This window comes from Ictidomys tridecemlineatus, chromosome 10 (genome assembly GCF_052094955.1).
Source record: "Ictidomys tridecemlineatus isolate mIctTri1 chromosome 10, mIctTri1.hap1, whole genome shotgun sequence".
Classification (NCBI taxonomy): Eukaryota; Metazoa; Chordata; class Mammalia; order Rodentia; family Sciuridae; genus Ictidomys; species Ictidomys tridecemlineatus.
The window spans coordinates 126,286,457-126,288,223 of NC_135486.1; the positions used below are offsets into that span (position 1 = coordinate 126,286,457).

Below are 1,767 nucleotides of genomic sequence, written 5' to 3' on the forward strand. Positions count from 1 at the left end.
GGAAACCTGGATCTTGGGTCCTTAACTCCCCAAAGCTCATGTGTGTGACAACGCAAGAGGGTTAGAGGTGACATGGCTGGGTTATGAGGGCCTTCACTGCATCAGTGCATTAATCCCCTGATAGGGATTAGCTGGGCGGTGACCGCGGGCTGGCAGGGTGTGGCCAGAGGATGGGGTCCCCGGAGGGGTCCTTTGGGTATGTATTTTGTCCTGATTGAGCAAACCTTTCCCCTCGGCTTCCTGGTGGCCAGTTCTCAGCTGCTTCCCTTCACACACTCCGCCATGATGCTCCGCCTCACCCAGAGGAACGGAGCTGGCCACCTAGGGACCGAGACCTCTGACACCCTGAGCCCCCAAATAAACCTTTCCTCCTCTAGAATTGTTCTTGTTGGGTCATTTGGCCACAGAAGTGAAAAAGCTATCTAAAACAACCCCTGTGTCTCCTGCCATTTCCAGGGGACCCGCGAAGTCCAGCCGGTGACCTCAGTCTCCGTTCTCTTTCCTGTTGGGAAACTCGGCGACGCTGGGTGGTGCCCATCACTGGGTGCGGGAGGCTCTGCTTCAGCCCCGCGGGGCCGTCCGTGGAACCCCCGCCCTCAAGGCCCTTCGACTGGACTCTAAAGGGAGCCTGGGGTCAGGGGGGTTAACTTCTCTGAGCAACTGAAAGGGAGGTTTTGGACACTCGCTATGTCAAGTGAAGCCCCTGTGCTGCAGAGATCATCGATCCTTTGTGACCAGCTGCGCTGCAAGAACCCTTTCCCGTGGCCACGCCTCGGGATCCAGCCTGCAGGCCCCGAGGGTAGCCAGCCAATGGGATTGGCTCTGGCCTGGAGCCGGGCTACGTGTTGGTGAACGCAGGACCATCCCTGGAAGCTGACCAGTGGGCGTTAATACCTGGGGATCCTGCAAGACATAAATCCATTTAAAAGGCACTTCACCTGTGGCTAACGATAAAATGACCAGACGATCATGCCGTGGGGGGGACGGCTCACTAGTTTTCAAAAGCCGTGTGCTCCTCTTTGTGTGGGTGGATTGTTAAAGGGGACAGGTGCTGGGGCTGGGGGTGTAGCTCAGTGGGTAGAGTGCTTGCCTGGCATGCACAAGGCCCTGGGTTCAATCCCCAGCACCACACATGTGCACACAGACACACACACTTACACACACACACAGACACACACACACACGAATTGAAAGGGGACAAGTGCTTCATTGCTCAGTCTCCTTTCTGCCCAGGTCTGTTCAAATGACTCAACTCACAAATAGAATGTGACTGGTCTTCAGAAAGGCCACTTTTGGTTTGGGACCTATAAGAAGTAGATTGAGTTGTTGGCTTCACCTTTCTGCATGTTCTGCAGGATGAGGATGACTCTGAGGTCCTATGGGGTGGTGGGGAGACACAAGGTGGGGTCCAGGTCACTGATCTTGGGATGCAGAGGTGCCAGTGACCAGGAACACCCCCACATCAGCCTGTTACATGTGGGAGAAAAGAAAGACCTTTTTTTAAATAGTAAGCCACTGAAGCTTTGGGGTTTACTTGTTACATCAGCTAGCATGATCCTAATACATACGCCTATGAGAAAAAAAAATGTCTCTAATTGTGTGAAGATGTTTCAAGGGGCAAATGGAAAAAAAAAAAAGATAGAAGGAATGACCTGGAAAAGAGAAGCTGGCTCTATGGAGGCTGTTTTCTGGGGCCACCGAATGCCCTGTCCACTGGAAGCCCACCCAGCTTGGGGTAGCAAGGTGGAGAGAGTCGTGCATCCATTG

At 53.7% G+C, this 1,767-nt stretch overlaps 1 non-coding gene across 1 annotated transcript; it reads left to right on the forward strand.

Moving 5' to 3' along the window:
• Positions 1–1,059: 1,059 nt before the first annotated feature.
• Positions 1,060–1,133, forward strand: Trnaa-ggc (transfer RNA alanine (anticodon GGC)). Its single transcript has one exon. It is a non-coding gene; the product is annotated as a tRNA-Ala (tRNA).
• The last annotated feature ends 634 nt before the right edge of the window (positions 1,134–1,767 follow it).